Below are 13,492 nucleotides of genomic sequence, written 5' to 3' on the forward strand. Positions count from 1 at the left end.
ACCCTCACATGACCAAGGGACTGGGTGTATAAACCAAAATCTTACTGTATTCTTTTTTAATAGCACTTGATTGTCCAGGAATCTGCAAATTGCTACCATAGAAATTTTTACTATAGAAGGACCTTTAGTCCATGCACAATGTGGATATCCAAATGACCCTACAGTGGTGAAAAGAATATTACTTGGGCATTGACTCATGGACTGGAACAACTTACAGCCCCAGATATCCACCCTGCCCATCATCATTCATGGACATCTGCTTATGAAGAAGCTCTGAAGCTGCTGCACTCAGTGCTCATCTACCTAAAATGGCTGCGATTCACAAATTGCTTCATCAACCGCTCAGCCACCTGCACAGCAGGGCTGGGAGGAGCTGAGATGGTAACCTTATCTTTTCCCAAATGTGAAGATTTAGTCCTGTAAACCAGTGCACTTTGCTAGAAGTGTAAAGGTCGCATTCCTATTCACAGAAGTAACAAAGAGCCCAGTAAGTATTGGAGCATGTATGGGCCTTGAAAGAGTTTACTTAAGGGAATCCTATACACTTGAGGTCTGAACCAAATCCTGCTGGAGTCAATGGGAATCCTCAAAGGGCTTTGGGTACAGACTCAATAAGGCAATGTAATCCCTCCAAAGCTTTCAACTTATTGTCAGAATTCCACGTTGTTTTCAGGATGGGTTCGAGGTACAAAGTAAGGACGCAAGAACTCCACTAACAGGTTACACTGAAGTCCACGTAGCCCACTAACCTGTCTCCAACTGTGGCCCACGGTAAACGTTAAATATATATAGATATATAAATGAAAGAGAGCGGGAAAGGATAGAACAATCCTCCCCCATTATGTCCTTTAGCTTCTCTCTCCGCATGGCTGGGTGACCCCCATTTACACCCAGGTCATCACGTCTCGCTGCCAGCTCTGAATAGAGCAATTCACCATGAATATGCTCAGGCCTCTGTCCCTGTCTACTTTTTGCCCCATGACATCTTGCAGCAGTGAGTTCTACAGCATGCAAAAGTGCACTCCTCTGGTTTGCTTCAAGCTTGCTGCTTAGAGAGAGTGTGTTTGCCTTGAGCACAGAGTATGTGCCTGTAGGAGATGCCAAACTGCCCGTCTCCACTACAGAATCAAATATTTTTCGCAGAAAAAAACCAAGGCAGGTGGGACATGCCCAAGACTCTCCCCATTCTATGCCACTACGTAAGGAGCTGATGCAACTGTGAGCAGTCAGCCCTAGGATACTTCACCCATACTGCATAAAGTCGCTATGAATTTGAGAGTAATTCAGTCTCCAGTATTCCTTAAGCCTGCGTCTCTCTGCTTACACTGCCAACAAGGGCGCTAATTCGCATCAGTTGTGAGAATGATGTAGTTGTATGGCTTTTAGTGCAACTTGCAAGCAGTGGTAAGAGCTTTTGGCCAAAAGACGTTTCTTTAAATGATTAAACGTACATTTGCAGAGCCCTAACGTGTTCCAGGATTCCTCCACTTCCTTTTAAGAAAACTCAAAATTTGATTTTCCCCTAACTTACTTATAACAAAAGCCAAAGGAGTAGAAAGCAGTCCCAAAAACGTGTTACATACCCTCAGAGATTTGAGAAACGAGACATTTGTGAGTGATTAACTGGATTTGATCATATCCTGTTTTTTTATGCAGTGGCCAAAGCAAGCAATGGCCCCGATTCTGTCACTGGTAAAGTGACATTGAGGAATCAAAGTCAAAAGTGTCAAGGTCAGAGATGTTTCTGTGTCCATGCTCACTGTAGTAGAGCTCTACTTTCCCTGAACCAGTCCTAAATGCCAAGAGATTTCTTAATGGAAAAAACTGTCCTGGGTCCAGCAAATCTTTGACATTATAACAGTACAAAAGAATCCAATTTTAACTGCTTTAAGTCCAGAAAAAAGTAACTTGCTACAGCTCTGATTCCTCATCCACAAAATGGCAGGCCTGTCAGGAATGTCAGCTCCTGAGCAAAGCCTGTGAATCCCTTCCAAGCAATGGATGAGGACCAAAAGGTGATATCTCCTGGCCTTCCTTTCCTGCCTTCTCTGTTGAGACCATGACGAAAGCCGATAACCCTCTTGGTCTGGGGACCTGCTGTGCACGACAGTAGAGGAAAACATGGACTGCCCAGCACGTTTTTCACTCTGGTTCTGGATGCGCACAGATTTTTGCTTTTGGCCATATGTCAGCAACAAAGCCCCCAAATGCTCCAGAACTGGAACAGCTCATGATAACAATATTTATTATGTAGACACCTGTTCAACAAAACTTATCTTGATATAGCAGCCATCAGTTTCAAATGCAGCTCATTGCTGAAACAAGATGGACCAGAAAGGAAAGTGCGGTAAGATGCGAGTTCAGCATGGATTAGGTCAGGGACAAACATCAAGTCCCTGACTCTGGCTGCCAACATGTGCAAACAAATATGTAATAATTGTCAGATTTTTTTTTTTTTTACATCATCAGCGGATTTTATTTATGTATACACACATGCACACACGCACACTGTACTTCATATGTGTATATGTATGTGTGCACGTGTATACATATATATGCTTCTGCTGAAAACTTTAAAAGGTTTCTCTGCCTGGCCAGGAAATTTCATTCCAAAAGGCAAAAATCTCACCACACACAAACAAGTAAAACTATTGAAGAGTTTGTGCATCCAGAGGTAGATCAGATAACTTAAAGACACAGAGGAATGCTCTTGCTTCTGCATCACTATTCCCTCTTCAGTCTAAACCTGGATAAAATATTCCTGCAGTATTAACCAAATTTACTGTGACGGCTGATGAAAACTGGATCCCAGAGGTCAGAACACCAACTACCTTGAGAATTCCATGTAAGTATGGAAGTAGGGGAGGAGAAGAGATAGCAGACAGAAAAGATTTTCTAGATAGGGACTTGAAGTGAAACTCTGTACCTGAGTACAGCCTCTCCTAACAGTTTAAGTTTAATAAATAAATAAATAAATAAATCCTGCAAATAAAATGCAATATTGTGACATCAATCCGTTACACATTTGTGCTTAGGAAATTCACGATGATACCAGGCAAACTGCTCAAGCGTTCAATGAACTCTTAAGTAAAATGTTTGAACAAAATATCTAGTTAACTGGTTGCAGTCTGTTATGTGTGTGTGTGTATATATATATATACACACACACACACATTTTAAATTTTCTCTCAGTTACCGGCTCCAGCTTATCAGGAAAGGTGTGAATGCAGTCCTTCTGCCCTCTAAGGATAAGGAAATACTCCTGAGATTTACTTGAGGACAAGGCCCAGTGCTGAATAGACATTTCAGAGTTTGAACAGAAATGCAGAGGACTGGCTAGAGCGGCTCACTGCACACAGTGGGAGTTTCTAGGTTAAATTTGATGAGGACAAGATTTTTGTCCCGTCTCTTGTGCCTTGTTTTTCTTAGACAGAGGATCTAAGACTGGAAACACTGGAAGAACATGTTATACAGCATGGCTGCTAACATTAATCAGCCATCTTCCATCCCTGTTTTTTCTTTTTAATTAAGAACCGTGTTTTGAACTACACAAAGCAGATGCATGTAACGTGTTTCCTTATCTCCCCAAGGTTTCATTTTTCACTGGAAGAAAGAAAGAATAAGCAACTTTGTTTTTTATGAAGAGGTAAAAAAAAAAAACAAAAAAACAAAAAAAAACACATGCATGATTTCCTTAATACATGTATATGTGCTTCTGAAAAGGTACATTTCTTCCTTTTTTAGTGAAATAAGCTGGGCAAAAGGGGTGCGGGGAGAAAAATACACTTCTCAGCCAACTCTAACAGTCACAACTATGTATTTTCTAATTGACCATAGAAACTAAAGCTCTCCTTTACCGTCATAGACATCTTGGTGACCCCATCAATAGCATATCCAAGCAAAAGATTGCATCCCTCAGAAGTTAAATGAACTTGGGTGTTCCTACACATAAAAATACAAATTCGTTTTTAAGGCAGAAGCAGGAAAAATGTTTCTAAGCAAATGTTATGTACTTTATCTAGGTTTAGAGATCTACTACAAATTACTCCGTCTCTTCGTTTCGTGATTCTTTGTTCCATAGCTTAGAAGGATAAAGGGGTACAAAGGAGCAGGAGATAATTCCCTCACAAAGGACCTCCATTGCCAGAGCCTTTGAAGTTGTGCTAAAAAAGCCTTGCTAGCCCATTAACTGACACACAGCAGAAACCTGAACTGTTTCCATGCACACTACAAGCAGAGCTATTTTCTGCACAATTAGTCATAAAAAGGGCCAATGTAAACTGTGTCGGGAGGTCTCAATTCTTTACATTCTCCACACAGTGAATCAGACGTTATGTATAACGTTTTGTTGCCATTTAGACCTCAGGCTGCTTTGCAATCAGGAGGCAGCAGTCTATTCCTGTTTCTCTCTTAACGCTGATTTTCAAGGCTCTTGGCACCACCAGAGTGTTTATGGCAGTTAGACTTCACAAGAATTAGTGCGGGCAAAATGCAAATGCCAGAAGCTGCACATTCACAACTGGGGCAAATATTTACTTGTTCCTTTGCGTGTTGCCTCTAGAAGTATGCTGTTTCTCTTATTTTGCGATGGTCCAACTGAATATTCTTGGAGGCTGAGTGATGAACACGTCAAGAGGAGGCTGCGGTAAGGAGCTGCAGCAAACAGTTCAGACAGTGAATTTTATCTGGGTTTGCCATCCAGCATTTGACTCTAAACCAACGGTCACTGGACAACAACATGAATTTACTGGGGACCCACATTACTATTTCCTGACATTGCAGATGTCCCAGATCCATGTTGGAGAACCAGTTTTGTAAACAGACCTTCCAAACTTTAATTTCCTCTCCACTCTGCATCCAACATGATAGGTGCTTCTATCCTTGCATTAAGTCATTCTTTTCTAATGAATACCATCCTTTAATAACTAGTGGATCTTTCACTCTTCTTTTTCTCATGGTTTAGACCGCTATTACTGCTAGGAGGTTTGTTTCTGTCTTCCTAAACCACTTTTCTGAAATTTCACTAGAGATTTCACTGAAATTTCTCTAGAGAGACAAGGATTGCTTCAGATCATTATCTCAAGCACTCCTTGACAAGGAGCAAAAGGTAGATTTGCACACATATCCTGCTTTTTCAACTTGGATCTAGATGCAGCTGAAGGTTTCCTCCAGCCTGAGTATCCTTCTGCTGTGAAGCATCTTACCAGCACATAACAAAATGACACCTGGTTAACAGATGAGGTAGGTGATAGAAGCATCTAGTGATGAGTATGTTGCTAGGACTGCCTGAAAATTTTGATTTTAGATTTTACTGTCAACATAAACAAAATTCATGCTTGTGGAGATCCAGCAAGGAAATTTTCCAGAAAGGGCCCCAGTGTTCCTCCTTCCCACGTCTGCATGAAACAAATCAGGCTGTACTCCATGCCGGGGAATAGAAGATGCAGCATACTCATCAGCATCCCAAATGCATCCCTACCTCTGTCCCAAACATACCAGATTTACCAAAGGCTTCCTGGAGGCTGGTATTCAGGTGCAAATTGAGAGCTGCAGGTTGGGCTTTCCAAAGGTCCAAAGGGAAAGTGTCTTTAAAAGATACAGCACAGAACTGGGCGTGCTCTGGGGCAAGTGCTGGGCAGTAACAGTGCCCAAAGACGATGGACGATAGATGCTGAGAGAGATGAGCCTATGGGTGAGTGAACCAAAACCCAACCAACTCAGACCATCCCCTGCAGGTCTGCTGATGCTACCTCAAGGGTCACCCCATAGAGGAGAGTGCCCAGTGCTCAGAAAAAGCTGGGAACTCTGCACCCCACCTTTCCCCGAAGTCTGTCACCCCAGATTGCTGCCTTTTCCCCTGCTGCAGGACATGCTTTTGCACTTTGAAATGTCAGTATTACGCAAAAAGCTGGGAAGGAAAGCTGGGGGTGCAGGGAATGAGCCTTTCTTCCTCCCATGTTTTGGCAGGAGCGTGCCTTAAAAATACTTCTGTACAAACCATGTGCAATGGTCTTGTAAAGCAGGCTTTCATCATAGCCTCCTTACATCATGCCACCACTTCTCCAAGGCAGATGGAGAAATCATTTCCCTCTCTTGTTTGATGTTGTTATTCTCTGCAGTTGTGAGGAACTGACTCACAGGCACTTTCAGACAGTCACGGGAAGCAAAGCAATAAAACATGAAAGGCCAAAATGTGCAGCACTTTGGACATCCAGCAATCCCCCCATGGCTCTCCATTCTTTCCTTGCATGTAATCACCTCTCTCCCCTCCTACCCGTGAGCGCTTACAGGACATGCTCTGGAGAAGGGCCACACCATAGCCGGGTGGGGACTGGAGTGACGAGGGCCAAAAGTTGAGGGGTCATTCCAGACTGACGGCAGGGTAGTGGAGCACAGATTTGTGCTTCCCTGGGGAGGCCTGGAGAGCTGCAGTGCAAGGCTATGCTCAGAGCATCTCAGTCTGAAGGAGGGGCAGACTCCCACTGCCTAATTCTACTTTCTTGCTGCTCCTCCGTGTAATAAAAGCTCCTCATGCCTCTCTCCCCCTTCTGTTCTTCCTCTCAGCTTAACCTCCCTGACCATCCCTCCTGTTGAGGGCACAAATTCTGCAAGCACATAATTGTCACGCACTGGAAGATCTCCTTTGGAAATAGCCTGAGGCACGATGCACAGAGACCTCAATGGGGTCAGCCCAAGATGGGGCACGATCCTTTTCCTTGAGCGTATCAGTTTGGGACCGGCGCTGTGCTGGCACAGCTCTCTGCTTTCAGACCCAACATGGTGCCATCAGGGTGGCTTTGCAGAGCCAACACCCAACAGAAAACTCAATTTTCTCTTCAAGCCTAAACCAGCTGTTTCACTTTGGTTAAGAAATACAACATAAACAAGAACTGAAGTGAGGTCACCTCCCTGGCACATCTTCTGGTCTCCGTGTCAGACCACAGCAACAACTGAGCTCAGAACAGGGTTCATTGCTCTTCATACGTTTCTAATGAAGTGACTAGTCCAAGCTGGTCGGTCTCACTGGAGAGCTCAGGCACCTCCACAGAGCAATTCATTTCACCATCTCAAACAGTAGTTTTAGGAAGGACGCATGCCCTTTGTGCAATTCTCTCTCCATCGACCATGAGTTTAAACAGCTCCTTTAGCCTCAGCATCTATCAGATGTGATATGATGGCCCACCAAGCTGCCCCACCACTACCCAGAAACTCCTGAACACTGCATGGAGCCCTTCCATCCTCTCTCTCCATCCTTCCCTCTTCTGCCCTGTCCCTCACCATCCTTTCTGTGCCAGGGTTTGCAAGGGAGGCAGGGGCTGTGCTGATCTCTACTTGATGACCCTTTGGGGTTGCTTCATATTCTAGCTTTTCTTACACAGCATTAAAAGCGTTTCCTGCGGACAGAAGGTCCAACAGTTCTTCATGACCCTTTCAGTACATATTCTTAAGGAAATAGCTCATGGGAATATCAAGGATTCAATTTTAAAGGGCAGAGGGAGGTGGATGAGTAGCTCACAATACCTTATTATCTCTGTAGATTTGAGGTATGATGAGTTGAATCCCTTCCTGGCCATACTAAGCATGTATAAATTGAAGAAAAAGGTCCTTTGTGAGCAAGCAACAAAGCCTACATCTTTTAGGTGTTTATTTTTCTAAAAGGTAGTTGTTGTATGAGCTGGAGCAATTTACCAGGACAAGGAAGGTGTAGGAAGAAAATCACGTGGACAGGACTGAAGCATTTACCTGTGCCCCTCATGTGCCCCTGCAATGGGCAGGGCCAATACAAAAAAGCTTGGGAAATTTAACCCATCCACAGAAGCACAAGTGTTTAGTAGCTCTCCATAGGAAACAGTGGGGAGGACCCTAGTAAATCATTGTAGGCTCTAGGACTGCCAGAGGTGGACTACTGAATTTGACTAATCCCATTTTGGCCTCACGTATACATTTGACTTCCACAATATGCTGTGGTGATGGGTCTGCAATGTAATCGTGCGCCATATGGAACAGCACTTCTGTATGCTTGCTCTGAATCTGCCAACTGATCATATCATTAGTGCTCCCAGCACCTACAGCCTGCACAGGTATAGCTCCAAACCAAACTAAACCATCTATAACGTCGTTGTAGCATGAGATTAAACCATCCAGGACAGTTTGTTGGTGGTAATGTCCACAGCTCTGACAAATCTGTGAAAAAAATTCAAAAAGACTACAGCCAGGCTGTCATTTTTTGTTTGAAAACAGGCTTGAAAACTAAAAACCAAGCTCCCAGTTGACAGGATATGAATCCTCGATTATTCTTTCTGGTTTTGACCTCACTATTTTAACAGACTACTGATTTCTTCATCTTTTCCAGGAGCCCCTTTCTAGTGGTTTACTGGTATTGAGGCAGCAGCATTGAACCATGATGTCTCACAAGTGAAAAACATGGTAATGCCATAGCACAAAACCAGTGATTCCTCAGAAAAATGCTGGCCTTCAGATGTTTATGGATAAGGACAAACTCTGTGTAGGAGCAGAAAGTACCGATGCCTTCTAGCCAATTTCTTGCGCAGTGCCCTGCATAGGAAAATGGAAGCCATTTTACCAGACTTCATGGGAGAGGAGGGGAAAAAACAACATCAAAAAGGAAACTTTTCAATACCATCAAAGCCTAGCCTCCTCAGTCAGTATCTTTTTTTTTTTTTTTTTTTAAATATAAAAGCTTTGCATTTTTAAGACCATTGATGGTTCATCATTTTCCAAGAAAAACCCAGCTGGCCACTGGATGTCACTGTTGTTGCAGAAAAACACACCAGAAAGTTCACAAATCAGGCTGTGAATAAGGTAAGGTGAAGTCACCCAAACCTGGAAAGAGCCTTTTCTTTGAGTTAACCGGTACAGTGCTGGTGGCACTCAGAGGCTACCCTGCCAGTGCAAACAACTGGAGGCAACACATGGTCCATGGCTGAGGTCTCCACCACCACCTGAGGGCAAGTCCTCCACAGAGCAGAGCTCACAAACCCCAATTCAGTGGTGCTCAGATAGGTGTCCCCCGTCCTGCTGACTACTCTCTGGCTCCGTGTGCTGAGCCGTGCCACTGCTCAGCACCACATATCCAGCCTGCCCTACAGTTTGGACTCAGTCTTTTCCTCCTACCATATTGTGGAAAACACCACAGCAAGCATGTTTCCAAGCCTGTCCTTGCTCCTCGATTAAAAGCAATTATATACAGCCTTGCTCTGTGTGCTTTTAGCTGGTTCTGCTGAAAGGGCAGTTTAGCACAGGGCATGGCTTTCAAGGTTTGAGCTAGCATCTCCAGTGAAAACAGCTTTGCGTTATGTAGACCATTTACTTGCTCTGAATTAGTCTAGGAATTTTCAAACTGTGCTCAACCACACAGAGGAAACTTGCCCTAGATGACCTTCCTGAGCCTTTTAATTCAGCTGATGTCTTTCCACTATCACAGAGAACCTCAGTAGTGTAGGAACTGGGCTTTCTTGAGGGGTGCTTTAGGACTGTAGAGTAAGGCCTTTCCCTCTGCAAAAGCAGGAGAAACAAGCCCCAAAAAAACAGCTTTCAAACTCGGCCCCTGGGGTTGAGGCATTGGTGCACTGCCAGGTGCAGGTAGTGCTGCTGTGGCATTTCAGGAGCTAAGCATTGGGTCTTCCTATCTTCCACTCAAACTCAAGGCTTGGTGCTTGTTAAGCGCCTGCTCTAACATATATTGTTTTGATCTCCCTTGTTTTGTGGGTTTACATACCACTACCCTTAAGGAGAAAATGAAGGCATGAACCCACAACACGCATTGGTTAAGCTGCTTAATATGATGTTGGAAGACCCTGAGATAACACACATTGAGGGAAGGGATGTAGAATACCTTCATCTGGAAATCTGTCTCTTCTGAAGTGCAAAGCATGCCTAGAGCTGCAGAACAAGAGAAAATTGGTTCAGAAAGTACCTCTTTTCATCCATCTAAATGTCAAAAATCTGGATTACCTATAGCTGGGAACGATAGATCAGATCAGCTTTGACTCTGAGGGATGTTCATATAAATTAGAAAAAGGATCTCCATAGAGCATTTCCACCACAGTATTTTTAGAGGAAAATCAGGTAATTTTTGGTTGTGATTTTTCTTCCTTTCTTTAAAGGAAAAACAGGAAAGGGAAACACAAGAGGAAAGAAGGACAGTCCTTTGGCTAAAGGCCCCATGGTGGAAGGAGTGGGGGTTCCTAGCCAGCAATGACAGAGCCACTACTAGGCGGGGCCAATAAATCCTATCTGTTATGAAAGAGACCATCTCTGAAGTGAGAAAGAGCATAAAAAGAGTCCTACAGTATTTAGAGATTCCCTCTTAGATGTGAATGTATGAATACAAACAATATCCCTCCCAAGTTCATATGCCACCTGTCTTGGATACTGCCTATGACAACATGACAGCGATGAGTTTCCTCCTGCAAACTCTTCCTCTTTAAGCTGCTTTGTGCACGCAGTCACATCAAGCATCCACATTCCCATGCACAAAGGGTACCTTGCTCACAGATGTTAAATTTAATTGACCAAAAATCAAGGAAAGCTGTATTCCTGAAGTACTGATTTGTACATGTTATGCCTGTGGAGTATTTTTTATATCACAAATACATTCCTAATTAGACCATCAAATGTGTATCTACATTCCATCCATTACTATTTGTCTTAGTGAATTCCACCCACACAGATCTATTCTCAGCCACATGGCCAAACATCCTGACTTATTTCAGTGTAGCTTTTTTTTTCTCCTGTGTAAATGTGTATGTATATAGAAAATCTGCGTGTTTATACATTTTGAGCAAGCAGAAATATTTGATTTGAATCACCACTGCATTACTCCAGCTTTACGCTGGTATAAACACACACTAGTGGTTTTCACTGTTATCTCCTGCTGCTGAGCTGTGAACATTGAGGAAAAGAAGCAGCAGCAGAGATAAGTGTATTTTATCTGAATATCTTTTTATAATTTTGGCCCAGTGAACAGACTTCTAGTGAAACCAAAAAGAGGGAAATCCAGTGGTCCTGTTTTTTGATTTTTTTCCCCAAGACATGGATGTCCACTCTGATAGGTGGTCATGTTCAGAAGTTATTATGGAAGTTTAGAAACCGCAAAATATACACAACAGATTTTGAAAAACATTGTGGTTACGTGGGTTCAAGCGCGCTTGAGGAATATGTTAAAATCCAAGCAAACAATCTATTCCTATGCCTCTGTTCTGTTAATACACAAGTGTGCACACACATCACCAAGCTCGCATTCCAATTTGTAGCTCTGTTATTCACAGCATTCATTAAAGAATAACAGCCCCTGTTTGACTATCATGAAGCAAAATTGTTCACACATGTGGACCGAATAGACACACCAAGGCTGCACCCTTATGGTTTCTGAGTGACAAGCTTAATAAGATTATGCTTGATCTTTCTCTTAATAAAGCTGGATGACATTCAAGCAAAGCCTGGATTTTGTTTTAATGGTACATTAAGGGAGCCCAGAGCTTGGCACAGCTGGAGGCCTGAACCATCGAACGAAACTTGGCACTACCAACATTCCGTTGTGATCCCAACCTCCCAGACCTCACATAATGAATATTTATATCTATATATACACACACACACACGCACATGTATTAAATACCTATCATTAGCTGGTCAAGGTCAATGCTCTGGATAATAGAGCGGGATGTAATACCAAGAATGATGAAGGTTGTTTTTATTTATTTTTTTTTCTTACGAATGACACAAATTAAGCAGCCCATGGTTTATAGAGTCTGCAACACGATGGACTGCTTTTAAACCACACATTCCAGAAGGAAGGAGAACAACCCCAAGAAATAACAAAAGAGAAGTGTCATCACCTTACTGTTTAAACCTGAACATGGCCGAACACAGAGAATCCTGCTTAACTTTAATAACACCAGCAGCCTGAGCTGACTTCAGGGGAAGCAGTCATTTGCTTGAGATAAGTCAGGGCTTGCGTGCTTTGTAGCACTATGGGTTAAAAGCTCGTGTTAGCTGAGTCACAGTGATTTAAAACATCATTGCACTGGCCCAAAGATTACAAAAGACAGAACATAAAAATCACTTAGAGTAACAGGGAAGATAACACTGACTGTTTCTTTAGGGGGGAAAAGAAAGTTACCACTTCCCCAGTTAAGGTCTGATTTTTGGAAAAGAAAAGCTCCCTAAAGAATAAACTCAGCAGTCCCATCTTCCCTTTCCCTCATCTGTGATGAATGTTACAGTAAGGGTGCAGCTATGCCTCTGCGTGTGCCCCGGCTGCATGCCTGTGTATATGTACCAATCCTATAGATGAGTGAATGGGTCTCAGGCTTCCATGCAGAGCTCGTGATGGAGCTAGGAGCTGTACAGTCATCAGGTAGGGACCATTTAGATTTTATAATTTATTCACCTAAAACTTCATTTTGGGGTCAAAACCATTCATGAACTACATTTGATGAATAATTTAAGAGTACTGAAACTGTCTTTTGCTGTTTCCAAAAAGAAAAAAAAACCACCATGGTTTTGTTTCAAAGCATTCAGAAATACTTTAAAGAAATGTAATATATGTACATTTCTTTTCAAAAAGAACATAACTGTGGACATTAAATTAAACAAACATTTTGCACAACCTGAATTTTCTTCCAGGCTTGTGTTCTGATGAGAAAAAAAGTTTTTGCTCATCATTGATACAATGTAACTTTTCCTTCAATCATCTGGTTCAGCCAACAAAACAAGACAAATTATTTCTACTACTCCAGATGGAGCACAGGTCTCTGTTAATGCAGATGAATTCCCAACCCTTAGCCTCTCTCTTTTCCTCAAGATAGGCAGTACTGTAAAGCCCAAGTATGACAGTGGAAACTTCCCCAGCTGTTTAGGCCATAGCCATGGACAAGTGGTTCATGCGAAGGCCAACTCAAGTGGCCCAGGATGGGTGCTTAGCAGATCCAAAGATCTCCGCAGAATGTCCCATCTTCTTCCCTTACTGTTAATAAGGAGAATCCCATTGAATTCAACTCATACTGCTCAAATTAACTTCTGGGGCTGCGTACCTGTCCAGCCTAGCTCTTTATTCTTGGCTGCCACACCTGAAGTCTTACCTTGTCTGCAACCTAAACATTAGTCCACTGAAGTCAACAGAAAAGTGCCTAGAAGGTATCTCCTTCACTCTCCAGACTTTCATCTAGTTTAAAGATGACAGAGCTCCAGAGCACTGAGGACATGGACTTAGAGGTGAGCAGAACAGGAATGGAAAACACTTGCTTAAACAAGGCCCCATGTTATTAAGTATAAGAGAATAACCATTTTTGCAGGAATTTGGCCAAACACGTAGTTTCACTTCAGTAATTATCTGCTCCCTGTGTTGGATTAAACTCGGATCATCCTTGACTGAAATATGAAATTCATTGCCTGCTCTATTGGCATTTTTGCATCCAAACCCTGCAGTATTTTTCATCCCACTGAGCTCCACCTATAAAGCTCTCAC

The 13,492-nt window shown here is 42.8% G+C and overlaps 1 protein-coding gene across 1 annotated transcript in view; it reads right to left on the reverse strand.

Moving 5' to 3' along the window:
• The window catches only part of TRABD2B (TraB domain containing 2B), a 279,578-nt gene that overhangs the window by 43,928 nt on the left and 222,158 nt on the right, over window positions 1-13,492 (reverse strand). The gene's annotated exons all lie outside the window — the stretch shown is intronic.

This window comes from Cygnus atratus, chromosome 8, assembly GCF_013377495.2.
Source record: "Cygnus atratus isolate AKBS03 ecotype Queensland, Australia chromosome 8, CAtr_DNAZoo_HiC_assembly, whole genome shotgun sequence".
NCBI classification, from domain to species: domain Eukaryota; kingdom Metazoa; phylum Chordata; class Aves; order Anseriformes; family Anatidae; genus Cygnus; species Cygnus atratus.